The sequence below is a fragment of the Somniosus microcephalus genome, unplaced genomic scaffold (assembly GCF_052327205.1).
Source record: "Somniosus microcephalus isolate GS21.2 unplaced genomic scaffold, FLI_Smic_1.0 unresolved_chr1, whole genome shotgun sequence".
Taxonomy (NCBI): domain Eukaryota; kingdom Metazoa; phylum Chordata; class Chondrichthyes; order Squaliformes; family Somniosidae; genus Somniosus; species Somniosus microcephalus.
Window position 1 is genome coordinate 10,048,907 of NW_028225179.1, and position 27,538 is coordinate 10,076,444.

Below are 27,538 nucleotides of genomic sequence, written 5' to 3' on the forward strand. Positions count from 1 at the left end.
TACGTGCATTCAGATAACGAACTTTCAAATATGTTTTGTAACACTTAGTTCCTCTTTTTTCTCTTTTTAGTACTTTACTTTTTACTCCATACCTTCTGTCCCTTCCTGACACGTTCTGTTTTTTAATTCCCCTACTGCTACCTAAGTCTATGACCTTCTCTGTTGTCATTTCTATTATTTGCTCTCTGGAAACCTCCCCCCCACTAATTAGTTTAAAGCCCTCTCTACAGCCCTAGTTATATGATTCACCAGGACTCTAGTCCCAGCAGTGGCCAAGTGGAGTCCGTCCCAACAGAACAGCTCCCTCCTGTCCCAGTACTGCTGCCAGTGTCCCAAGAAGCAAAACCCATTTCTCCCACATCAGTCTTTGAGCCACGCATTTAACTCTTTAATTTTATTTATCCTAGCCAAATTCGCTCGTGGCTCAGGTAATAACCCAGAGATTATAACCCTTGAGGTTCTGTTTTTTAATTTGACCCCTAGCTGCTCATACTCCTTTAACAGAACCGTCATTAGTAGATTAGTCAAGCATGATTTACCTTTTGTAAATCCATGTTGACTTTGTCCGATCCTGTCACTGCTTTCCAAGTGCTCTGCTATTACATCTTTTATAATAGACTCTAGCATTTTCTCCACTACCGATGTCAGGCTTACCGGTCTATAATTCCCCGCTTTTTCTCTACCACCTTTTTTGAATAGTGGGGTAACATTAGCTACCCTCCAATCCATGGGTACCGTTCCAGAATCTATAGAGTTCTGGAAGATGACCAGCAATGCATCTACTATCTCTAGGGCCACTTCCTTAAGTACCCTGGGATGTACACCATCAGGCCCTGGGGATCTATCGGCCTTCAGTCCCATCAATTTTCCTAACACCATTTCCCTACAAATACTGATTTCTTTCAGTTCCTCCCTTTCATCAGACCCTATGTTCCCCGGCATCTCTGGGAGGTTATTTGTGTCCTCCTTTTTGGTATATTTTGGTGTTATTTAGTGTTAAAGCCTTCTTTAACTGAATGAGTGAATGCTCTAGTGAACGCACGCATGCGGATAAAAATATATGCACGCATGCACGCATACTCAATGGAACTTACGTTCGACCGAATGAAGGGCCCACTCCCCAGGATGGGGGACACTCGGTGAGTGTGAGGCCCGCTGGATGGATGAACGAACGCATGCATGCACACAGGTAGACAAATGATACACACGCATACACAATGGAACTTACGTTCGACCGATTGAAGGGCCCTCACTCCCCAGGTGAAGGCCCGCTTGGTGAGTGTGAAGCCTGCCGGACAGATGAACGAATGCACGCATGCACGCAGATAGAAATGGCACCCATTGATGCACAATGGAACTTATGCTTGAGCGAACGAACGGACGAATGGAGGAATGAATGTGTGGTGTATGTGCCTTTAAGAGCCCCTGTGTACTGTAGTGCCAGCAATGGCCACTCAGGCTATATAAGCCTGTATAGTGTCTTGTATCTGTTAGTTTACCTCCAGACATTGTTCAGTAAACACCTGTAAACCAACTCCTGCATTCCGTGTCTTCATTAACACACGGATACAACAGTGGCGACGAATTGGAAACAGACTTACCTGCAATTCGGCAGCACCTCAAGGAGATCGATTCCTCAGACGAAAGTCGAAGAAAAACAAGAAAGAAAGGGAAAAGCTGTGGTTTCACCAGCTAGCCGAGCTGGTGGCAGGTATTGCAATAATCCTTCCTGGGTGGTGGGCTGGGGCTCGATCGGCTGGCTCTGCAGCGGGGCCGAGCAGCGAAGGCGGAGGCAAACAGAGACGGAGGGTGGAGCACTCGGGAGATGGCCGGCGCTGCAAAGCAGGTCGGCATTCGGACCAAGCAGAGGGAGGGAAAAGTCCCAGAGAGTCCGGCGGGAACGAGTCTCCACCTATTAAAAATACCTGTGTAAAAAAAAACAGAGCGGAGAACAGCGTTGTCAGCAGCGGCAGCGGCGGGAAAGCGCGGGAGGTGCCATTTTTTTTTCTGCGGGGAAGAAAGGAAAGCGCGGGAGGCGCCATTTTTTTTTCAGGTTGCCTAAGACTGGCAATATTACTGCTTTCGATAGTAATGTAGAGAATTGGACCACGTATGTGGAAAGAGTGGGGAAATATTGCACAGCGAATGAAATAAAAGATGATAAAAAGGCATCGGTACTTCTAAATCTAATGGGCACAAGGACATACGGGCTGTTAGGAAACTTAATCACTCCAGCCAAACCAATGGACAAGAATTTTAAGGAGATTGTTGATACCCTACACTGCCAATTCTGGACAGGACTGGTAGATTCGCTACGAGACAAATTCGTCTGCGGTCTCCTAAGTGAAGGAACACAAAAAAAGCTACTTTCTGAGAAAGATTTGACACTGGACAAGGCTTTCAGTGTGACTGTATCATACGAAGCAGCAGCAAGAGGAGCTGCAGAGATACAGCAAAAGCACAGGACTTCGGCACCCATGAAATGACACGGGGTTTCGAGAGATGTTATTGCTGTGGCAGATCCACCCATGACCAGAGGGACTTCTGGTTCAAGGACAAAGCATGCAGGCAATGCGGAAAGATGGGACACATTACACGTGTATGCCAATCTGGAAACAAAAAATCCACTGACAGAAAAAAAATCAATAAGGAAAAGTACAGAAAGGTACAAATGATGATGGACAGTAGCTCCAAAGACCAGAAGAGCAATAGCGACTCCGGAAACAAGAGATTAAGCTCTCTCAAATTACATAATGTAATTGCCAAAGAAGATTACCAGACCATTTGGGTTACCCTCACGATAGCGGGGTCCCCAGTTAAAATGGAGCTAGATACAGGATCAGCCCTAACCATCATAAGTTGACGTGACTCCGAGTGGCTATTTCCGCATATACCTTTGAAAGACACATCCATTATCTTGAAAACATATACGGGGCAGAAAGTATACCCAAAAGGGAAAATAAAGGTGCCTGTTGTATACAACGGCAAGGAAATACAGAAGTTGTATTTATACGTTCTGCAAGATGGTGGTCCACCGCTGTTGGGACGTGAATGGATCAGGAAGATACGTTTAGACTGGCACTCCATTCAGGCACTGACGGTGACCAGTAAGAAAAAAAATGATGATGAAGTCATACCTGACCGATTAAAAGACATCTTGGCCAACACCAAGGAAGTGTTTCAACAGGAACTAGGAACCTTGAAAGGCATCACCGCCTCAATAAAAGTGGATGATGCGGCAATTCCCAAGTTTTTTAAGGCAAGGCCGGTGCCATACGCAATTCGCCCAGCAGTCGAGGTAGAGCTGGAGAATTTGGAAAAGGCAGGCGTATTATCCAAGATAGATTGGAGTGAGTGGGCAACACCCATCATCCCGGTCATGAAGAAAACATTGAATAATGATAAATCTGAAGAACAGAGAAAAATTCGCATCTGTGGGGACTTCAAGGTGACTGTAAACCCGGTCCTTCACAATTGACTGGTTTTTGGAGTAGCATCAGCTCCAGCTATCTGGCAAAGAGCTATGGAGCAAGTCCTCCAAGGGATTCCGGGGACTCAATGCTACCTAGACAACATCCTTGTAACAGGAGAAAACGACAACGAGCACCTTGCCAATTTGGAGCAGGTGCTCACTAGGCTGAGAGAACGGGGCCTACGAGCAAATCACCCCAAGTGCGAATTTTTCCAGAAACAAATATCATATTGTGGCCACATAATTAATGAGGAAGGGTTGCATAAGTCACCTGAAAAAATTGAAGCGGTCATAAAAGCCCCAGCACCTGAAAATGTCTCACAATTAAGGTCGTTCCTGGGATTGATAAATTACTATCATAAATTTTTACCGGACTTATCAACTGTTCTGCACCCTCTTAACGAACTGCTACAAATGGGAGTAATTTGGAAATGGAGCGAAGACTGTAAACGTGCCTTCCATAAATGCAAAAGCTTGATCACGTCCAAGGAAGCTTTGACTCATTACAACCCATCACTGCCAATCAGACTGGCGTGCGATGCATCCCCTTATGGCGTAGGAGCGGTATTATCGTATAGATTCCCTGATGGCTCGGAGCGGCCGATAGCTTTTGCATCATGCTCATTGAACTCAGCTGAGCGTAACTATGCCCAGATCGACAGGGAAGCAATCATCCTGGTATGGGGAGTGAAGAAATTCAACCATTACCTACACGGACAAAAATTTACCTTGTTGACTGACCATTAACCCCTCATCTCCATATTCAGCCCTAAAAAGGGCGTTCCCATTATGACAGCACAAAGGCTACAGAGGTGGTCCCTTTTCCCAGGGGCACACCAATATGACATAGAATACAAAGGATCAAAACAGCATGGGAATTCTGACGGGTTATCACGTCTACCGTTGCCAATGGTAGAAGAGGCACCTACAGTGGACCCAGTGGAGATGTTCCACTCAACCATAGTGGAATGTCTACCAGTAACAAATTCTGCCATTGAAAAGGAAACGAGAAATGACCCAACTCTCTCACAAGTCTACGATTTAACGGTGAAGGGATGGCCAGCACATGGCAAATGACTGTTGCCAGCATTCTCGCAAAGTAGAGAACAGCTGTCGGTGTGCCGAGGAATCTTGATGTGTGGATCCAGAGTGGTGATTCCACCCAAACTCCAGGATAAAGTGCTAAAGGAGCTTCACGAGGGGCATCTGGGTGGAGTGAAAATGAAGAACCTAGCCAGAGCGTTTGTGTGGTGGCCAGGTATCGATGGAGACATCGAAGAAATGACCAAGAGCTGCCTAGGATGCCAGAAGGTCCAAAACGCCCCACCACAAGCCCCTCTACATCCATGGGAGTGGCCCTCATCTCCATGGCAAAGGGTACACATCGACTTTGCTGGTCCATTTATGGACTCAATGTTCTTAATCGCGGTTGATGCACACTCCAAGTGGCCGGAGGTAATAAAGATGTCCTCCACCACCACGGAAAAAACCATCACAGTATTTAGGACCATATTTGCCAGGAATGGGCTGCCTGAACGATCTGTTCTGATAATGGACCGCAATTTGTGTCCGAAGGATTCAAGAAGTTCTTAAAAAACAATGGGGTTAAGCACTACACGTCCGCCCCATACCATCCCGCCACCAATGGATTGGCTGAAAGGTTTGTCCAGACCTTCAAGAAGGCCATAAAGGCCATGGGTAATGAAGACATAAATCTACAGCATAAGGTAGATAACTTCTTGTTTGCATACAGGAATGCAACACATGTGGTTACAAACCAAACTCCCGCCATGATGTTCTTCAATAGAAGCCTAAGATGTCAGCTGGATTTGATCAAGCCAAACATCAGAAGGGATGTGGAGAACCGGCAATTTCAAGGCATGAATGAAAGGCCAAGTAGAACCTTCCAGATAGGTCAACGAGTTTTGGCCCGGGACTACCGTACCGAGAAATAGCAGCCTGGAACTATTTGCACACGACTAGGACTGCTGATGTATACTGTGGACATTGGAGAAAGCATAATAAGGCGCCATGCTGACCAGATCATAGAGTCATCCGAAAAGGGACACCCTACACCACAACTCTATATGCCTAATGATGAAGCAGAGATACCCATAGTATCTACCTCTGATCCGGTGATACTGGAACCAGATGAACCCAACACTGGCATTCAAGGCGAATCGACCTTGCCAAAAGAACCTACTACACCACCAAAAACTACTACACCACTGAGGCATTATCCAGACCGAGTCAGGAAGCCTCCAGAGAGACTGACTTATACGTGATTAACTGCCGCAAATGTGTAGATTCTTGTTCTTGTATCATGTTAATTAATGATTACTTAAAATGTTATGTATTGGTTGTCTAAAAGGGGAGGAATTGTGGTGTATGTGCCTTTAAGAGCCCCTGTGTACTGTAGTGCCGGTAATGGCCACTCGGGCTATATAAGCCTGTATAGTGTCTTGTATCTGTTAGTTCACCTCCAGACTTTGTTCAGTAAACACCTGTAAACCAACTCCTGCATTCCGTGTCTTCATTAACACACGGATACAACAGAATGATTGAACGATGCCAGTTGGACTGGTGTGTACGGATTCTTGGTTTATTAAATAGTTGCAGTTTGTACTGTAAATATTATTGATTCACCTGTAAAATTTATTGTTGTATTTATATTGTTGACCATAATTGGTCAATGAATGTAATGGATTTACTATGTAACTGATGAGTTGTATAAGTACTGTTGTACTTGAATGTTAAAATTTTCAAAAGGACAACAGGTTATACCAAGCAAAAATGAAGAGTTCCTAGATTGCCAGTAGGACTGGTATGTATTGTTTTTTACTATGGGTACCTGTATTGTTGACATTGTTTTTGTCAGGAAAAATTTATTATTGTATTTGTACTGTTAATCTTAAAGCTGTTTTTTTTTAAGGCTTAGCCTTATTGTGGTTAATGAATGTAATGGATTTATCATGTAATTGATGAGTTGTAACAAGTACTACCAGATTTAAATAAAAGAGAAAAAATAAACCCCGGGATCCCTGATAGCCAGCCAGGAATCTTGTGCTGCTGCCAGAAGAGAGGAGAGGAGAGGACAGGACAGGTGAGGTCTCTCTCTCTGTGTCCAGGAGGAGAGACCACATCTGTTGCTGCTGCAGCTACTATTGGGGTGCCAGAGGAGAGGAGAGGAGAGACCAGGAGACCAGACCAGAGCTAACAACAAAGGGAAGCCATTCCATCACTGTTTCCCCAACTGGTCTCCATTACAGGATAGGGAGAGAGGTGAGAAAAACGAACATCCTACATCTGTTCAGAAGGAGGGAGAGCTGTTGGAAAACTTCTACAGGTGGGTGTATCATGGTGCACTCTCATAAAGACTTTGTATTTAAGTGGGGGGGTAGAAAGAAGAAGGAGAAGAAAACATCTAGGGGTGTGTGTGAGTGTGTGTGGCTCTTGTAAAAACTAGGCCACACACACCACTAGCAAACACCCCTCCCTATTGCTTGACCCGAGACAGCTGGAGCTGCCCAGGCGAAGTCATTTAATTATCACATCGTTAAGACCTGGTGGTGGACTGAGCCTGGGCATCTCCAGCTTTATTTTCCCAGGTGAAGACATCTTCTCCCCCCGCAAGAAGACCATCAACAGGGACTTATTTTTCAGAGAGTGCACCCCTGCGAGCACCCACCCACCATCTTGAGTGGAGACCCAGCCCCTGCGGCCTCCCTCCTTCCCACCCCCCCTTTCTCTCTCTCTTTGCCTCTCTCTTTGTCTCTCTCTAAAGAGGCACCTCATACCCATTAATTGCCCATTGAGCAACAAGGGGAGAGGTGTGCCTTCACTTTTAAAGCTCCTTCTGCTCAGGGAAAACAACCACTGAGGCCATTAACATCACCAGGCCTGTGACTTGGGTGGGTGTAGCCCTTTATAATAAGCGCCCCACGATGGTGACGACATCATCGCTGGTGACGGGGCCAGCAAGGTCATATGCAAGTGTGGCAGCCACAGCCACAGCTGCTCCCGCTGCTTCTGCTGCCCCGTCACCATTCCGCCTCATCACTAAAAAACACGGGGTGAAGAGCTACACTCACCCCAACATGACTATCGAGGCATGCATGAAGGCCATGGCTGGGGTTGTCGGCCCTTCAGCCATCGTCGCCACCTCGAAAATATACGGCAAGGCAGTGTTCTTCCTGGCATTGGAGCGGGCGGTGTCCCTGGCTGTAACCAAGGGGCTCACCGTGGGCGGGACCTTCCTGCCGGTGGATCCTCTCGAGGCCACCGCGCAAAGGATCCTCTTGTCAAACGTCCTGCCCTTTGTTTTGGCTGAGCTCCTCCTCCCCCCACCTACGTCAACTGGGGGAGGTGAGGTCGGGATCACACCCATCCCGCTCGGATGCAGGGAGGCCAGCCTCCGGCACGTCTTCTCCTTCCAGCACCAGCTTTTTGTTCAGCTGGCCTGGGAGGAGGACACCGAGGGCGCTTTTATCGTGTGTCACGAGGGGGCTGCCCACCACATCTTTTGAACGTCGGACGGTGTGCAGTGCCACGCCTGTAAGGAGGTGGGACACGTACGAAAGAACTGCCCTGCCTCCAAGGCCCTAGACAGGTGGTCGGATCTGGTGCTGCTCGTCGGCTCTGTACATGCCGCTGTCAAATCCATTGGCACGGACGAGGGCACGGGGCCATGGGAGCAGCGTCGGATCAACAAGTTCCTCACTGGGCTGCTGAGGGAGTGGCAGTCGAATAGCGGCCACTCTCCCTCCTCCCGTTAGGTTAAGTAGAGGTTGCACTATGCTCTTGTCATGAAGATAACCATAGCCAGCCTCAACATCAACGGCAGCAGAGATGCGCGCCGTAGATTTAATAACTTCTTGGTCCTCCGGGACGGGAGGTATGCGGTGTGCTTCCTGCAACAAACCCACATCGTTCCGGAGGACGAGGCCACGTGGCTCCTGGAGTGGCAAGGAGGGGTCAGCATGAGTCACCTCTCCAACTATTCCAGCAGGGTGGCTATCTTGCTGGCCCTGCATTTTAGGCCGGTTATCTTGTGGGTCAAGGAGCACGTGCTGGGCCATTTGCTTCAGGTCACTGTGGCCGTTGCGCAGCAAGTGTGCTTCTTTGAAGAAGTGTCCGCTCTTCTGGGCTCCATCGACATCGGCGAGTGCGTCATCCTTGGGGGAGATTTTAATTCCACCCTCGAGGCGAGGGACCGTTTGGGTCCCCCACGCAGCCTGGCATTGGTGGAGAAGTTGAGGGATCTGGTCAGGTCCTTCGACTTGGTAGACATCTGGCGAAATCTCCATTCTGACTCCAGCGCCTTCACTTCCGTGAGGTATGGAGGAGGAAGGTCCAGAATCAACCGCCTTTACATTTCCCAGGCGTACGTCTCCTGCATCCCGGCGGCTTCTATGTGGCCGGTGCCGTGCACGGACCACCACCTGGTGTGGGCGGAGCTCACTCCATTGCACATGCCGGGGTGGTCTGCGTACTGGCATTTTAACAACCTGCTGCTGGAGGACAAGCAGTTCTGGGATTTGTTTCGTCGGTTCTGGGCTGACTGGAGAAGGAAGCGAGGGGGCTTCCCCTCCTTGAGGCTATGGTGGGACATGGGCAAGGCTCACGTCCATCTCTTCTGTCAGGAGTACACAAGGGGGTCGACCAAGAGGCGGGAGGCCTGGGTCAGGCGGTTGGAGAGGGAGGTGCTCGACCTGGAGTCCCATCTCGGTCAAGTCGACGATGACCCGGCCCTGCGGAAGGTGTACGAAGAGAAGAACGGCACAATGAAGGACCTGCAGCTCATACGTGAGGTCGCGGATCCAGATCCTGCGGGACCTGGACCGCGACTCCCCCTTCTTCTACTCGCTGGAAAAAATGGGGGGTCCGTAAGGAGCTCTTGGGGCTGCTGGCCGACGACGGATCTCTGGTCTCGGATCCGGAGGGGATCAGCGCGGAGACCCAGGCCTATTATGGGGCTCTGTTCTCTCCGGATCCGTCCAGTGAGGATGCGCACAGAGTATTGTGGGAGGACTTGTTGAAGGTCGACCCGGAGGGCGCCGAAAAATTGGACACTCCGCTAAGCTTGGCGGAGCTGACCGGCACCCTTGGCCAGCTCTCGAAGGGACAGTCCCCGGGGCTGGACGGGCTGAACATAGAGTTCCACAGGGCGTTCTGGGATGTCCTGGGGGGTGACTACGTGCGGGTCCTGTGGGAAAGCTTGGTGACCGGGGAGATGCCCCTCTCTTGGCGCAGGGCGGTCATTATCCTGCTGCCTAAGAGGGGCGATCTCCGCCTATTAAAAAACTGGCACCTGGTCTCCCACCTCAGTACGGATTATAAAATTATTGCCAGGGCCATGTCTGCCCGCCTTGGCACCGTGCTGGCCCACATGATCCACCCGACCAGTCCTACACGGTCCTGGGCCAGACTATCGACGATAACATCCTTCTGGTCCGGGACCTGGTCCACCATCCCCAGCGATCTGGTATGTCAGTCGCCTTCCTTTCCCTGGATCAGGAGAAGGCATTCGACAGGGTGGATCATGAGTATCTCTTTGGAACTCTGCGCGCATTCGGGTTCGGGACGCATTTTGTCGCCCGGATCCGAGTTCTGTACGCTGCCGCGGAGTGTCTGATTAAAGTTAACGGGTCTTTGACGGCGCCGCTTCGCTTCGGGAGGAGGCTGCGTCAGGGATGCCCCATGTCCGGTCAGTTATATGCCATCTGTGTGGAGCCTTTCCTGCGCCTCTTGTGGAAGAGGTTGACGGGACTGGCTCTGCAAGGGCCAGGTGTGGAGGTGGTCCTCTCGGCTTACGCCGATGACGTGCTCCTCACGGTCACGCATCCCGCTGACTTGCGGATGATGCGAAAATGCCAGCAGATTTACTCAGATGCATCCTCCACCAGGATCAACTGGGAGAAATGTTCTGGAGTCCTGGTGGGCCAGTGGTGGGTGGACTCCCTGCCGGAGGAGTTCAGGCCCTTCGCCTGGAGCACCACGCACCTCCTCTACTTGGGAGTCTACCTCAGCCCCGCCGAGGACGCCTGGCCGGTGAACTGGCAAGAGCTGGAGGCCAAAGTTAGCACTCGCCTAGGACGCTGGACAGGACTGCTCCGAGTGTTGTCCTACAGGGGTCGAGCGCTGGTCATAATCCAGCTGGTGGCCGCCATGTTGTGGTACCGGTTGGTCACTTTGATCCCGCCCCCTGCGTTTGTCGCCAAGATGCAGAAGAAGCTCATCGACTTCTTCTGGGACAAAGGGAAGCACTGGGTCTCTGCAACGGTTCGGAGTCTCCCGCTTAGGGAGGGCGGTCAGGTGCTGGTGTGCCTTCGCACCCAGGCAGCGACTTTCCATCTTCGGACCCTGCAGAGATACCTGTACGTCGAGAATCCTCCTCGATGGTGTGCGCTGGCGATGTATTTCTTCCGCCAGCTGCACAGCCTCAACTATGACACGCAGCTCCTGTTTGTGGAATTGGGCTGTATGCATGCCTACCTGCAGGAGCTGCCTGTCTACTACCAGGAAATGCTATGGGTCTGGAACAGCGTCACCTCCAGGTGGAGTTCTCCTCCTTCAGGTGTGGCGGCTTTCCTTCGGGAGCCGCTGCTCAGGAATCCACACTTCCGTGACTGCTGGAGGAGGGCAGGGCTGTGCCTGGTAAGGTGACCAGGGTCAGGGACCTGTTCAATGGCAGAGGAGCGGGCTGGATGGTGCCAGAGGATCTGATGCAGCGCCTGTCCTGGGCCAATATCCGGCTCACGGCCAAAGCCATCGAGACGCTGAAAGTGGCACTGGGCCCTGACTCCACTAGGTGTATCAAGGATGCTCAAACACATGGGGCGATCCCGTCCAAACTGACCCCCGTTCAGACAGAATTCCTCATTGGCGCCCGGCCCCGAAACCCCTCTTGGGAACCGGTGCCTCACAACTTGAGCCATCTCAAGGAAATGCCCTCCATGCCGTTTAGTTCTGCACGGAGGTGTATTCTGTACGGGCTGCTCCTGCACACTCTCCACTTTGCCACCTTTGTCTGCCGTCCAGACACGCCTTGGCGTGCTATCTTGCTGTCCAGTGGAGGCGGAGGTCCCCAATGGAGTGCTCTCTACACGGGAGTCCTCCCTTGTTCTATCGGCGGATTGGCCTGGAGGGTGTTGCACGGAGCAGTCCCGTGCAATATGGTTTTAAGTAGGTTCACAGACTCCCAGGCCACCTGCCTTTTCTGCAGCCTGGAGGAGCCCATGTTCCACGTTTATACCGAATGCGAAAGGTTGCAGCACCTCTTTCACTATTTGAAGAGGCTGCTCCTCGATTTTTGGCTGCACTTCAGTCCCACGCTCCTGATCTTTGGTCACCCAGTGCGAAGGGAAGAGGGCAGGTCAGAGGACCTCCTCATGGGACTGCTCCTGGGCCTGGCCAAAGTGGCCATAAACAGGTCCAGGCAGTGGGTGGTCGAGGGGGTCGTTCGGGCCGATTGCCTGCCTCTCTACCGCGGCCATGTTCGTGCCCGGGTGGCCCTGGAGATGGAGCACACGGTGTCCGCTGGCACACTTAAGGCCTTCTGAGACCGCTGGGCACCGTGGGGACTGGAGTGCATCATCACCCCGGCCAATGTAATTTTAATTTAATTTGTTAAGTTTCTTTTATAAAGTTTTATTAAGTTACAGTCCATTTGTTTAAACACCCAGCCAGAAGAGCGCCCTCTGCTGCATTCCACTTGTCTCAGCAGCGGGAGAAGCAGGCGGCGGAAGTCCCGCCTTGGTTGGAGGACCCGCCGCCACCTCAGTCCTCCAAGCTCCGCCCGCTCTCTCCCTATTGGTCGGAGGTCCCGTCAGTCACCGCCGTGGAGTTGATGACGTGCCCCAGTCCGGCTCCCTGCAGAAGACAAGGGGCTGCGGCCGCTCAATCCGCTCCGCTCGGTGCCGGGAGGGCGCTGGGACGGTGCGGTTTGTATTTTCTGTTTATTTATCTCCCCGCCCGCGCTTCTCTCCGCTATATATAAAAAAAACCCTGATAAAACTCACTTTCCGCTGGTGATCTGGACTCTCAGGCGGGGGGTGTGCTGAGCATATATTTATATAGCACAGAAAGAGGCCCTTTGGCCCATCGTGTCTGCACTGGCCATTAAGCCCTGTCTATTCTAATCCCTTTTTCCAGCACTTGGTCCGTAGCCTTGTATGCTGTGGCGTTTCAAGTACTCATCTAAATGCTTCTTGAATGTTGTGAGGGTTCCTGCCTCTACCACCCTTTCAGGCAGTGAGTTCCAGATTCCAACCACCCTCTGGGTGAACAAGTTGTTCATCAAATCTCCTCTACACCTCCTGCCCCTTACCTTGAAACTTTGCCCCCTGGTTATTGACCCCTCTACTAATGGGAAGAGTTCCTTTCTACCCACCCTATCTATGCCCCTCATAATTTTACACACCTCAATCAGGACCCCCTCAGCCTTCTCTGCTCCAAGGAAAACAACCCCAGCCTGTCCAGTCTCTCTTCATAGCTGAAGTGCTCCAACATCCTGGTGAATCTCCTCTGCACCCTCTCCAATGCAATCACATCCTTCCTATAGTGTGGCGACCAGAACTGCACACAGTTTTCCAGCTGTGGCCTTACCAGCGTTTTGTACAGTTCCATCATAACCTCCCTGCTCTTATATTCTATGCCTCGGCTAATGAAGGCAAGTATCCCATATGCCTTTTTAACCACCTTATCCACCTGTCCTGCTGCCTTCAGGGATCTATGTACATGCACACCAAGGTCCCTCTGATCTTCTGTCCTTCCTAGGGTCCTACCATTCATTGTGTATTCCCTTGCCTTGTTAGACTTCACAAAATGCATCACCTCACACTTTTCAGGGTTAAATTCCATTTGCCACTGTTCTGCCCATCTAACCAACCCGTCTATATCGTCTTGTAGCCTGAGGTTTCCTCCTTGCTATTTACCACTCCACCAATTTTCGTGTCATCTGCGAACTTACTGATCTCACTGATGGTGGATGGGGTGCCATTCAAACAGGCTGCTTTTTCTTGGATGGTGTCGAGCTTCTTGAGTGTTGTTGGAGCTGCACTCATCCAGGCAAGTGGAGAGTGTTCCATCACACTCCTTACTTGTGCCTTGTAGACACTGACATGGGCCAGTTGGGCTGAATGGCCTGTTTCTGTGCTGTACATTCTATGTAATACCATAAAAGGTCAAGTGAAGGGAATCATCAGCTCAACAGGCTGAACCAGCAGTACAAAATTTATAAAACATTTTCCACGTTCACTTTACCCCAGCTGCTGGCCCGCCCTGCACTACAGAGCAGAGTGAACTTGTTGGTGGGAAGACTGAATGAATCCTGTCCCACATACGGAGCAGGTGAACAGCCTTGCTCCGGTGTGAATTCGCTGGTGTATCAGCAGGTCAGATGACCAAAGGAATCCCTTCCCGCACACTGAGCAGGTGAATGGCCTCTCCCCGGTGTGAACTTGCTGGTGTATCAGCAGGGCGGATGACCAAATGAATCCCTTCCCGTACACTGAGCAGGTGAATGGGCTCTCTCCATTATGAAGATGCTGATGTGCCTTCAGCTCTTGGAAACTATGAAAGCTCCGCCCACAGTCACAACATTTAAAGGGTCGCTCGTCAGTGTGAACAAGCTGGTCTCTCAGCAGATGGTTGGACCGAGAGAATCGCTTCCCACACACGGTGCTGGTGAACAATCTCTCTCTCCAGTGTTAGCACGCTGGTGATTCATCAGATTTCCAGAACTTTGAAAGCTCTTCCCACAGTCAGAATATTTAAACGGTCTCTCATCAGTGTGAACTCGCTGGTGTGTCAGCAGGTGGGATGTCTGAGTGAATCCCTTCCCACACACGGAGCAGGTGAACCGACTGTCCCCGGTGTGATGGCGCAAATGAAATTCCGATGCAGACGGGGAACTGAATCCCTTCCCACCATCCCCAACTTTACCCGGTTTCTCCCCGGTGTGACGGTGCACGTGTCTCGCCAGGGAAGGCAATCTGAGTGTTTGATGGGACAGTGTAGAGGGAGCTTCACACTGTATCTAACCCGTCCTGTACCTGCCCTGGTAGTGTTTGATGGGACAGTGTAGAGGGAGCTTTACTCTGTATCTAACCCGTGCGTTACCTGCCCTGGGAGTGTTTGATGGGACATTGTAGAGGGAGCTTTACTCTGTATCTAACCCGTGTTGTACCAGCCCTGAGAGTGTTTGATGGGACAGTGTAGATGGAGCTTCACTCTGTATCTAACCCGTGTTGTACCAACCCTGGGAGTGTTTGATGGGACAGTGTAGAGGGAGCTTCACTCTATATCTAACCCGTGTTGTACCAGCCCTGGGAGTGTTTGATGGGAGAGTGTAGAGGGAGCCTTACTCTGTATCTAACCCAAGTTGTACATGCCCTGGGAGTGTTTGATGGGACAGTGTAGAGGGAGCTTTACTCTGTATCTAAACCATGTTGTACCTTCCCTGAGAGTGTTTCATGAGACAGTGTAGAGGGAGCTTTACTCTGTATCTAACCCGTGCTGTACCAGCCCTGGGAGTGTTTGATGGGACAGTGTAGAGGGAGAGTTTCTCTGTATCTAACACATAGAAACATAGAATATAGGAGCAGGACAGGCCATTCGGCCCCTCAAGCCTGTTCTGCCATTTAATGAGATTATGGCTGATCATCCAAATTCAGTACCCAGTCCCTGCTTTCTCCGCATATCCCTTGATCCCTTTAACCTTAAGAAATATATCCAACTCCTTCTTGAATATATATAATGAATTGGCCTCAACTGCCTTATGTGGTAGAGAATTCCACAGGTTCACCAATCTCTGGGTAAGAAATTCCTCCTCATCTCAGTCCTAAATGGCTTAGAAAAGATATTTCAGATGAATATTTCGCTAGAGGAATGGTGCAAGGGGGAGGGATTCAAATTCCTGGAACATTGGAACTGGTTCTGGGAGAGGTGGGACCAGTACAAACTGGACGGTTTGCACCTGGGCGGGACCGGAACTGATATCTTAGGGGGAGTGTTTGCTGGTGCTGTTGGGGAAGGTTTAAACTAAAATGGCAGGGGGTTGGGAACCTGTGCATGGAGACAGAGGAAAGGGAAGCAAGGATAGAAACAAAAGACAGGAAGGAGAAAAGCAAAAGTGGAAGGCAGAGAAATCAAGGGTGTAAATCAAACAGTGCCACAGTAAATAAGAATTCTAAAAGGACTAAGAGTATTAAAAAATCAAGCCTGAAGGCTTTGTGTCCTAATGCGAGGAGCATTCATAATAAGGTGGATCAATTAGCTGCGCAAATAGATGTAAATGGATATGATATAATTGGGATTACGGAGACATGGCTCCAGGATGACCAAGTCTGGGAATTCAACATCCAGGGGTATTCAATATTCAGGAAGGACAGGAAAAAAGGAAAAGGAGGTGGGGTAGCGTTGCTGGTTAAAGAGGAGATTAACACAATAGTAAGGAAGGATATTAGCTCTGATGATGTGGAATCTGTATGGGCACAGCTGAGAAATACCGAGGGGCAGAAAACGTTAGTGGGAGTGGTATACAGACCCCCAAATAGTAATGGTGAGGTAGGGGATGGCATTAACTGGGAAATTAGAGATGAGTGCAATAAGGGCACAGCAGTTATCATGGGTGACTTTGTAATGTATATACCTTTAAGGGGGGAACTATCTTTTACAGCTCATGTATACTGCAGTACTGGCAGTGACCACACCTGTATATAGCACTGAGTAGTAATCTGTACAGATCAGTTCCACAGTGAGCCACGTTGAGTAAACACCTGTTGTACCATTCTCCTGCAGTCTGTGTCTTATTATACACAGACACAACATTGGCGACAAGGCAAGTTCGAACCTACCTGCAACTCTGCATCACCTCCAGGGGATTCGTTCCTGGAGATCAGTGGATTGGAGGTCAAGGCCAGAGACTGGGGCATTGACCACGGGCAACCGCCCAGTCATCCAGCAGAGACTTGAGAATTGCGGGGGAGGCTATCGAGAGCCAGGTTTGGCTTTCGAGTCGAGATGGTCCAGCAAAATGAGCTGGCAACAGGTAGTGCGCAGACCCTTCCCGGACAGCGGCGGGCTAGAGCCCGACCGAGCGGCACAGCAAAGGGCCGAGCAGCGTCAATGGGGGAGAGAGAGAGAGGGCAGAGTGCACAGGGCACAGCCGGTGTTCAGGGGCCGAGCAGTGTCGAAGAGAGGGAGAGAGAGATGCGCAGAAACCCACGAGGCGCTGCCATTGCCATGAGGACCACCGGGAGTGGTGCTGGCAGCAGCGGGGGAGGAAGGAAAGCACGGGAGATGCCATTTTAAGCCATTGGGAGACACCATTTTAAACCACACCCAAAATGCCGAAGAGTGGCAATATCATCGCGTTTGACAATGAAGTCGAAGATTGGACTACATATGTCGAACGAATAGAGGTATACTACAAGGCAAATGAGGTGTCAGATGACAAGAAAGTGTCGGCATTGTTAAATTTAATGGGTGCAAAGACGTATGGTTTATTACAAAATCTAGTAACCCCAATGAAGCCAATGGAAAAGAGTTTTGAAGACATAGTAACTGTAGTGTATGTACCTTTAAGAGAGAGCTACTTTTACAGCTCCTGTATACTGTAGTACCGGCAGTGACCACACCTGTATATAAGCCCTGAGCAGGCATCTGAACTGTTAGTTTTTAGACTACCCTCTTCCAGTAAACACCTGTTGATTGTTGATCTGCAGTCTCCGTCTATTTATTGAAGAACACCATACCTTAAGATTCATGGATTTAATAGTGGCGATGAGGTCGATTCGAACCTACCTGCAACTCTGCATTTCCTCCCAAGGATTCGCTCCTGGAGGATGGTGGAAGAAGTCGAGGCCAGAAGCATGGGCGTCAACCACGAGCAACTGCCCAGTCATCATGCAGAGAGTGAGCATCACAGGGGAGGCTGTTGAGAGCTGGGCTTGGTTCTCCAGCCACGATGATCCAGCAACAGGCTGGCAACAGGTACAACGCAGACCCTTCCCGGACAGCGGCGGCTGGAGCTGACCGACGGCACAGAAAAGGCCGAGCAGTGTCGATGGGGTAAGAGAGAGGGTAAAGCGCACAGGGTGCAGCCGAGGGTTGAAGACCGAGCGGCGTCGACAGAAAACAAAAAGAGAGAGAGGGTAAAGCACAGCCGGGGTTCAGGACCGAGCGGTGGCAACAAGAGAGGCGCACAGGAAAACACGCAGAGCGCAGCCAGGGCTCAAGGGCTGAGCAGCGAGCACGGGAGATGCCATTTTTGAAGCCACAGTGGAGAAGAAGGGTGAGCGCGAGAAGAAAGGGAAGCACGGGAGATGCCATTTTGAGCCAGCGGAGAAGAAGGGAGAGTGCAGGAGATGCCATTTTAGCCAGTCTAACCACACCCAGGGATGCCGAAGAGTGGCAGTGTCACAGCGTTCGACAATGAAGTCGAAGATTGGGCGACATATGTGGAACGCATTGAGGTGTACTGCAAGGCGAATGAAGTGCCAGATGCCAGGAAAGCACTGGTTTTGTAGAATTCCATGGGTGCAAAAACGTATGGCTTACTGCGAAACCTAATAACCCCAGAGAAGCCAGTGGATAAAGATTTCAAAAGCATAGTGGAAATCCTACAGGACCACTTAAACCCCACACCGCTGCTGATAGCAGAAAGATTTAAGTTTCACAAAAGGAACCAGCATAAAGACGAAAGTAATGCTGAGTATTTAACGGAACTGCGCAAGCTATTGAAACACTGCCAGTTTGGAATGGGACTAGCAGATACGTTAAGGGACAAGTTTGTGTGTGGGCTTCAAAGTGAAGGAACCCAGAAACAGCTTCTATCAGAAAAGGATCTTACGCTGGACAAGGCTTTCAGCATGGCAGTATCACACGAAGCAGCCGCACGGGGCGCTGCAGAGATACAATGGAGACCGCAAGAATATGGCACCAATGAAATGTCATATGGAGCAGGGAAGTGTTATCACTGCGGCAGAACAACACACAACCAGAAGGATTGTTGGTTCAAGGACCAAGTGTGCAGACAGTGTGAAAAAGCAGGACACATAGCAAGAGTCTGCAGGTCGGGGAAGAAAACCAGCAGCAAGAAACCTCCACAGGAGAAGTACAAAAAGGTACATAAGGTGACGGAGAGTAGTTCAGATGAACAGAAAAGTGATACAGACTCCGGAAGCAAGGAGCTGGGTTGTCTGAAACTACATAACATAATCAAAATGGACGATCACCAAACCATCTGGGTCACGCTCAAGATAGACGGAGTCCAAGTGAAAATGGAATTGGACACAGGATCAGCCCTAACAGTCATAAACCGAAGGGACTACAAGCGACTATTCTCACATATACCCTTGAGAGCTACAGAGATTGACTTGAAGACATACACGGGGCAAAAAGTCTACCCCAAAGGAAAAATAAGGGTGAGCGTGATATACAACGGCCAGGAAATACCAAAAATGGACCTATATGTATTGCCAGATGGAGGACCACCAGTACTAGGACGTGAATGGATCCAGAAGATACAATTAGATTGGCATTCCATACAGGCACTGACGGTAGAGGCCAAAAAGGATGACGACGTCACACCTGGACGACTGTCAAAAATGCTAACTGATGCACAAGAAGTGTTCAAGGAGGGACTCGGAACACTAAAAGGCATAACAGCGATGATTAAAATAGAGGAAAATGCAAGGCCAAAGTTTTTTAAGGCCAGACCGGTGCCTTATGCGATCCGCCCAACCGTCGAAGCAGAGCTGGAATGTTTGGAATGTTCAGGAGTACTGTCCAAAGTGGACTGGAGCGAGTGGGCTACACCCATCGTTCCTATAATGAAGAGGTCGTTGAGTAATACGCCTGGGGAACCAAAGAAGGTTTGCATCTGTGGGTACTTTAAGGTGACAGTGAACCCAGTCCTTCACACGGTACAATATCCGCTACCGCGGATTGAAGATATTTTCGCCTCGCTATCTGGAGGAAAACGTTTCACTAAGATTGATCTGGCCCAGGCGTACCTGCAAATGGAGGTAGAAGAAGCCTCGAAACAATACCTCACGATCAACACTCACAAAGGTCTCTACCAATACAACCGGCTGGTGTTCGGGGTAGCATCGGCTCCGGCTATTTGGCAAAGGGCAATGGATCAAGTCCTGCAAGGGATTCCAGGGACCCATTGTTATTTGGACGACATCCTGGTCACGGGCGAAAATGACAGTGATCACCTCGCCAGCCTGGAGCAGGTGCTCACTAGATTGAAGGGATATGGGCTACGAGCTAATCGCCACAAATGCGAGTTTTTCCAGAAGCAGATCTCGTATTGTGGCCACGTTATTGATGAAGAGGGGTTACATAAGTCCCCTGAAAAGATTGAGGCAGTAGTCAAGGCTCCAGCACCAGAAAACTGAGGTCGTTCCTCGGGCTGGTGAACTACTACCATAAGTTCTTACCAAATTTGTCTACAGTATTACACCCACTGATCACCCTACTGCAGACGGGGGTACCATGGAAGTGGAATGACGAATGTAAACGAGCTTTCCAGAAGTGCAAAGAATTGATCACATCAAAAGAGGTGTTGGCCCATTTCAACCCAGCACTACCAATCCAGTTGGCGTGTGATGCATCACCCTATGGTATTGGAGCGGTGCTGTCGCACAAATTCCCAGACGGGTTGGAGAGGCCAGTAGCATTTGCGTCTCGGTCACTAACCTCAGCCGAGCGCAACTATGCCCAGATTGACAGGGAGGCCCTCAGCCTAGTATGGGGAGTAAAAATTTCAACCACTGTCTGCACGGGCAGAAGTTCACCTTGCTGACTGACCACCAAACACTTGTCTCCATCTTTAATCCAAAGAAGGGCGTTCCACTGATGACTGCGCAACGGCTACAAAGATGGTCCCTTTTTCTAGGGGCGAACCAATGTGAAATAGAGTATAAGGGCACAAAACAGCATGGAAACGCTGATGGGCTATCATGCCTGCCACTGCCTACTGCGGAGGAAGCACCAGCAGTGGACCCTGTCGAAATATTTTATTCGTCGATAATTGAACGCATGCCAGTAACTAACACGGATATAGAGAAGGAGACCCGAAATGATCCGACACTGTCGCGGGTATATGATTTGACGGTGAAGGGATGGCCAACACATGGCGACTCACTGTTGCCAGCATTCTCATCCAGAAGAGAACAGCTGTCAGTATGCCAGGGGCAGTGATGTTTGGATCCCGAGTGGTAATTCCACCCAAGTTAAGGGAGAGAGTGCTCAATGAGCTTCACGAAGGCCATCTGGGAGGGGTGAAAATGAAAAGCCTTGCTAGGGCTTATGTCTGGTGGCCGGGAATCGATCAACAAATCGAGGACCTAACAAAGAGCTGCTCAGGATGCCAGAAGGTCCAAAATGCACCACCAGATGCCCCTCTACACCCATGGGAGTGGCCCTCCTCTCCATGGCAACGGGTGCATATTGATTTTGCTGGTCCATTCATGGATTCAATGTTCTTAATAGCACTGGATGCGCACTCGAAATGGCCTGAGGTGATCAAAATGTCCTCCACCACTACGGAGAAAACGATTGCAGTCCTACAGACCATATTTGCTAGGAATGGCTTGCCAGAGCAGATTTGCTCTGATAACGGACCACAGTTTGTGTCCGAAGAGTTTTGGAAATTTATGAGAAGGAATGGGGTAAGGCATTACACATCCACCCAGTATCATCCAGCCACAAATGGATTGGCTGAGAGGTTCGTACAAACCTTTAAAAAGGCAGTAAGGGCCATGTGCGATGACGACATTCCACTGCAGCATAAGGTGGACAATTTCCTCTTAGCCTACAGAAATGCGACACATGCAGTTACCAACCAGACACCGGCCATGATGTTCTTTAACCGAAGGTTGAGATCTCATCTGGATTTGCTCAGACCAAATGTGCGAAGAAATGTTGAGAATAAGCAATTCCAGCACATCAATGAGAAGCTGACAAGGAGCTTCAATGTAGGACAACCAGTCTTGGCCCGCGACTACCGAACAGAGAAATGGCAACCCGGAACGATATGCAGACGGCAGGGCCACTAATGTACACAGTGGATGTCGGGGAGAACATTGTGAGATGCCATGTCGACCAGATCCTAGCGTCACAGGAACGAGTCAACCCCATGTCTCGCGTATGAGGTGATGAACCCGACATACCGGTAGCATCTACCCCAGAAACAGTAGCATCGGAAACTGATGAACTAACCGATGACAGGGGGCCAGAATCGCCTCCGCACCAAGAGCAAGACACTCAGGAAAGGCGCTATCCAGAAAGGATCAGGAAGCCGCCCCAAAGACTGAGGCCTAGAAATTCGGTTGTGGGTCCGCCAGGGCTTTAGCGCCCGAAATTTTGCGCTGGCGTTAATGCCGCTGCGCCCGACGAAAATTCGGTTGCCCCGGGCCCAGACGGCGGCGGGCGCTAATGGAGGGTTTTTGCGCCTCACTATGGGCGTTCAGTGCAGTTTCCAGGCGCTAATCCCCCGCTGCGGCACCCGAGGCGGTGCGGCAGGCTGGGGTACTGCAGGCCTCCTCCTTCTGTTGAGGAGGAGCTGCCTGCAGCTGACCGCTGGCCGGTCGATTCGCCCGACAAATGAGCCCGGCACCTCGGGGAAGAGCCGGGCTCACGGGCCACACACATCAGTGCCACGGGGGGGTGGTGGAGGAGTCCGGGGAGGGAGGTGCGGGCAGGCGGCCGCCGGGAAAGCGGCCGGCCGCCGCTCCACCTTTATGCGCCGGCGCAAAGGTGTGTAACATCCCATTCAACAATCATTGGTTGCGGCTGCCACGGGTGAGGCGGCCGCAACTGAATTTGGGCTTGGGGCCGGGTTACCACGGCAACCGGGATGCTGCGCACACCGATGACGTCATCGGTGCCGGCGCAGCGCTACCGGCTAACGCCGATGGTAGGGCCCAACGCAATTTCGTTACCAGCTGTAATTCCGGCGCAAGACCCTCTAACGCCTCTAATTGGGCACTAACCCCACCGAATTTCTAGGCCTGAATCTATAAATGGACTATTTCAGTTAATGTGCATGTTAAAAGTGTTAACTGTTATTTGAATGTTATGGTACTGTTAATCTAAAAGGGGAGGAATTGTAGTGTACGTACCTTTAAGAGAGAACGGCCTAGAAATTCAGTTGCGTTCGCCAGCCGTTAACGCCATAAGAGGGGTAGAATTCCAGCGCTAGGCGCTTAGCGCCCGGGCGCAGCGTGATCTGCGCCTCGCCCCAACTTCAGTTGACATTTAGCGCCGGCGCAAAGTGTTAGCGCCCGCTCAGCTGCGCACGCAGCTTATGACGTCATTTCGTCGTGCAACGCTGTTTGTGCGCCCCAAACCGGAAATTCAGTGGCGCCCGCCCAATGTGGGTGTGGCGCTGTTAAGAACTGTGAAGTGGAACGCAGCAGAGGCCCTGCGGGCCTCGGGGAGCGCTAATTAAAGGGCACTTTCACTGAACTATAAAGGCCAGCCATTTTGCTGCAATGACTTTAGTGCTTTGGATTTCTGGGCACAGACCAAGGAACAGAGCTTACTGATTTGGGACAACATAGGAGAGGTATTTTTGGCTTCTGGCCAGAGCTTGGAAATTTGACTCTGTGATTTCACTGTTTGCAAGTTCATTATGGGGGCTGCATGGGGCTCCAACCCTCAGTTCCAGCATTATGTGCGAAGGGCTCGCAGACGCTGTGTGAGAGGGCCAGCCATGCCTAGATGCAGAGGGGCCATCAGGCGTTGGCAATGTAGGCCTTACCCACTCAGGGAATACCGGCAGCAGGTGTCCTATCTCACCATGACTGCCGCGCATTGTGTTAAGAGGCTGCGCTTCAGAAGGGAGGTGGTTGCAGAGATCTGCCAGCTGCTTCACAGAGATCTGCGTCCACAGCTGATGTGCAGGACCTCTCTGTCGGTGGAAGTGAAGGTCACGGTGGCTCTGAACTTTTATGCAAGCGGCTCCTTCCAAGCCGCTGCTGGTGACATAGCGAACATCTCCCAGTTCGCCGTGCATCGCTGCATCCGGCAGGTCACCGATGCCCTTTTCGCAAGGAGACACCAATTCATCTCCTTCCCCATGACCCTAGAGAGGCAGGAGCAGCGTGCAGTCGGATTTGCCAGGATCGCCGACTTCCCCATGGTGCAGGGCGCCATTGACTGCACGCATGTGGCTGTGCGGGCACCTATCGACAATGCCGAGGATTACCGCAACCGGAAGGGCTACCATTCCCTTAATGTACAGCTGGTGTGTGACCACAGGCAGCGCATCCTAGCTGTCAATGCCCGCTTTCCATTAAGCAGCCACGATGCATTTATCCTGCGCCAGACTACTGTGGCTGACATGTTCGAGGCACAGCCTCCACCAAGGGGATGGCTTATTGGGGACAAGGGCTACCCTTTGTGTACATGGCTCATGACCCCGCTCCGCGCGCCCAGGACCCCTGCTGAGGAGGCATACAACGAAAGCCATCAAGCCACAAGGAACATCATAGAGCAAATGATTGGCATCCTGAAGCAACGGTTCCGCTGCCTGGATCGATCCGGCGGATCTCTACAGTATTCGCCGGATAGAGTCTCCCAGTTCGTCGTCGTTTGCTGCATGCTGCACAACCTGGCTATCCGCAGGACTCAGGCACTGCCACCTCACGTTGGGCCACCACCTCAGGAGGACGAGCACGAGGACCATGACGAGCAGGAGGAGGAGGATGAGGAGTACCAGCCCAGAAGGGAGCCACAAGGTCCAAGGGCCGTCCGCCGGCGGCTTATTGAATGACACTTCTAGGCCCCCTGTCAGGGAATGGCTTGTGGCAATGAACGCACCTGAATGCAGCCGCTCCGCAAGCCCTCAGCCGGTTAACGCAACAACCACTTGAAACATGACACCTGGACAAGCTGAATAAATAAAAAGCTTTATTTAACAAACTCAGGGCCCTTCCCACATGAAACAGAAAAACAGACAAGACCCCCAAAAAACAGTGAAAAACATATCTCACTCCCACAACCTGGGGAGGAATAACAAAACTTGTCAATCCAATTGGTTTTCATCTTCGGCCTTTCCAAAATAAGCCCCCCCCCTCCAGAACACAAACACCCCCATATAAAAAAAACAGTTGGCCACACCCTCTACTTGGTGTGCCGAGAGGGCGAGTCCTTGTGCAGGCTTCTCCGGCCCCTGCCTGACCTGTTGCTCTGCCTCAACCTGGGCCCTGTGGGTGTTGGAAGGCTGGGGGAAGGCTCCTGAGGGGCACCAAGCGTATCAGCAGATGCCCTTGGGGGTCGGCCTAGACGAGGTCCGGCCCTGGAGGGGCCGGCTGCTGACTGCTGCAGCTGTGGCTGGGCAGCATCAGTCTCTGCAGCAGCTCGTCGCACCTTGGCTGGGGGAGTGGCAGTGGCGGCTGCAGCAATGGGGGCAAGCTGGCTGATGCCAGGCGCTCGCTGGTCGCCAGAGACACAGGCACTCGGCCGGGCTGGCACTGCAGCAAGCGCAGCAATCTGGTGGAGGCCAGTCCGCTGTGCTGCAGCAGGGCGGCGGGTGCCCTGTCGATGCTTCCGTGTCACAGTGAGTGTGGCAGAAGTGAGTGCCCGAACTGCCCTGTTCTGTGCCCGCATCAGATCAGCCAGTGTCTGCACGGCACCACTCATGAACTCGCGACTCGCGTCCTGTGCTGCCGCGAGTTGGTCGACACCCCTGGCCTGTGCTGCAATGAGTTGTTCCACACCCCTGGCCTGTGCTGCCGCGAGTTGTTCCACACCCCTGGCCTGTGCTGCCGCGAGTTGTTCCACACCCCTGGCCTGTGAGTCCCCGAAAGCGGCCACACTATGAGCCAGGGACTCAATGGCCTGAGGCAACTGTCCCACAACCCCCATGAACTCGTTGTGGCGCCGCTCGGAGGCCGCGGACATTTCATCAAGGAGGCGCACCTCCTGGGCGAGGACCGTCTCCGGACTGGAGGGCGGACTCTCCATCTGGGGAGAATGCCGCCGTGCTGCCCGACCCTTCCCGCGTGCCTGGACGCCACTGGGCCCAGGAGCTGCGCCCCCCTGCAACACTTCCCCCCTCTGGGGTGAAGGCCACCGTGCTGCCCGACCCTTCCCACGTGCCTGGACGCCACTGGGCCCAGGAGCTGCACCCCCCTGCAACACGTCCCCCTGGCTCTCCTCCAGGCAAAACGTGTCCCCTCCATTGCCATCCCCTGGCACGGATGAGGGTTCCCCCGATGTGCCGCCTTCCTCTTGACCCTCGACGTCCTCCTCTTCCAAGGGACTGGCACACTCAGCTTCATGGACCTCCTCCTCACCAGCTGAAAGCAGGAAGGCACAAGAGTAGCTTTAGAGTGAGGACAGGGCATCAGCGAGGGAGGCATGAGTGGTGGCATTATGCGCATTGGTCGGACAGTGGCAAAGGATGTCGATCTGAAGTGCAAGGGGAACGAAAGAGGCCCAAACGGTCATGTCCTTACCATTGGGGCCCAGCACAGGGTCGGCATCTCCAACAGCAACGGGGCCAACCACCCGGCCATGCATGAGTCGAGCCACGCGCTCCTCCAGGTCGCTGAGCTCCTGGAACTGGCCACGGTCTCCCCCGGTGACATTCCAGCTCTTCATATTCTTCACCAGCTTGGCCTGCAAGAGAAAGGACGGCCTCTAAGTACAGTGTGTTGCCCTGTTGTTGTGTGCACTGCCTCCCATGGTCGAATAGCTTGGCCAGTGTGTTGCCCTGTTGTTGTGTGCACTGCCTCCCATGGTCGAATAGCTTGGCCAGTGTGTTGCCCTGTTGTTGTGTGCACTGCCTCCCATGGTCGAATAGCTTGGCCAGTGTGGGGCCCTGTTGTTGTGTGCACTGCCTCCCATGGTCGAATAGCTTGGCCAGTGTGGGGCCCTGTTGTTGTGTGCACTGCCCCCCATGGTCGAATAGCTTGGCCAGTGTGTAAAGTGCAGAAAGTGCTATTGATGATCATGCCAGTGCCATAGCTGCGGGAGGAGGGCTGGCCATTAGGCCTTTGAGGTCCCTTTGCCCATAATGTGAGGTGCACATGCAAGGATGAGGAGGACACTGGAAAGGCTACTCACCTTCACCATCCGAGTGAGGTCGTTGTACTTCTTGCGGCATTGGTCCGCACTCCTGGGGACATCGCTGGTGGATGACACCCTGTGGGCGATTTCCCTCCAGGCTCTCCTGTACTGCCTCCTGGGAGCCTTCTTGCCACTGTCCAGGCACAAGATCTCTCTTCTCTTTTCAAAAGCCTTAAGCAGCACCCTCAAAGCATGCTCTGAGAAGCGCTGCGCTCGTTCACGGGCCTTCTGCATGGCTTCAGGCGCTATTTGGGTCCACCAGCAGTGTTCAGGCCTAGCTGCAGGGCTCCACTATCCAGGGCGTGGCAGCAGACCAAGTCGACCCTTCCCCCTTTAAGAGCTGGCCGGCGTCAGGGTGTCTGTCAATCAAAACATGACCGCACCTGCGCTGCACCCGGCCTCGGCGTTATCAGTCTGCACCGCCGGCTTAGCGCCTAAAGATAGGAGTGCAACGCCAGTTTCAGCGCTCGCCCAAACTCCTTGGACAAATCTACTGAATTTCGGTGAAGTGGCCTACACTTTCCGGCGGGCGCTAACTTTAGCGCCCGCCCGACTTTAGCGCCCCAAAAGTGGCACGACTGAATTTCTAGGCCAACTACTTTTACAGCTCCTGTATACTGTAGTACCGGCAGTGACCACACCTGCATATAAGGCCTGAGCAGGCATCTGTACCGTTAGTTTTTAGACTACCCTCATTCAGCAAACACCTGTTGATTGTTGATCTGCAGTCTCCGTCTATTTATTGAAGAACACCATACCTTAAGATTCACGGATTTAATAGTAACGATACTACAGGAACATTTAAACCCCACACCGCTGCTGATAGCAGAAAGATTCAAGTTTCACAAACGGAACCAGCATAAGGATGAAAGCAATGCTGATTATTTAACAGAACTGCGCAAACTATCAAAACACTGCCAGTTTGGAGCGGGACTGGCAGATACCCTAAGGGACAAGTTTGTGTGTGGGCTTCAA